The sequence below is a fragment of the Pavona decussata genome, unplaced genomic scaffold, assembly GCF_977016875.1.
Source record: "Pavona decussata unplaced genomic scaffold, jaPavDecu1.1 SCAFFOLD_215, whole genome shotgun sequence".
Lineage (NCBI taxonomy): Eukaryota > Metazoa > Cnidaria > Anthozoa > Scleractinia > Agariciidae > Pavona > Pavona decussata.
Window position 1 is genome coordinate 1,902,501 of NW_028145620.1, and position 627 is coordinate 1,903,127.

At 41.9% G+C, this 627-nt stretch overlaps 1 protein-coding gene across 1 annotated transcript in view; it reads right to left on the reverse strand.

Moving 5' to 3' along the window:
- The window catches only part of LOC146459956 (uncharacterized), a 14,584-nt gene extending 14,459 nt beyond the window's left edge, over positions 1-125 (reverse strand). The window contains exon 1 of the mRNA XM_085088836.1: positions 1-125. This exon is cut by the window's left edge and continues 160 nt beyond it. The gene's annotated coding sequence lies outside the window, so the exon portion shown is untranslated.
- Between the last annotated feature and the right edge of the window lie 502 nt (positions 126-627).

The following is a 627-nucleotide window of genomic DNA, read 5'->3' on the forward strand; positions in this document are numbered from 1 at the left end:
GTCACCGCCGGTCCGGGATCTCGCACATCGGAATCCGCTTCCGTAGAACCTACAGTTTTGAGATGGTCACCACGGCATTGTCTACAAACCCCTGCGTACAAGAATAAACCTAAAATGAGTTTTGATAGTATTGTGGTTTGTTAGTTTGTAGTTACAGGCTGGATAGATCAAATTATTTGGAACATTTGAAGCAATAAACAGCTTGCCTGCATCTCTTTAGACACTGTTATATTTCCTACAGGGAGGGATTTTACCGGGCTAAATTCTAAATAGGTTTGTGCCGCCATTACTAGTCAAAAGAGAGCCCCAGAGGACCCGCCAAAAAAAATACATTGCTGAAACCGAGACCTCTTCTTCTGAAATTGGTGTTGTAAATTTGACCCTGTTGTAGGTATTAGTGAATAGTGCCCCAGGAAATACTAGAAGTCCCCGCAATGTCGTAGGCCGGCATAGGCCATCGCTAAATTTATAAATAGCAGCAATTCCAGTGCGGATTTTAATAAAAAAAAAATCTGACTATTTTTTTTAATGGACTAATTAGGCACTCATTTTCACGCTCCGTTCTAGAACACTCACTCTTAATTGACACCGGGCTACATATAAGAAGGCCTGACCCTGAGGTTTAGC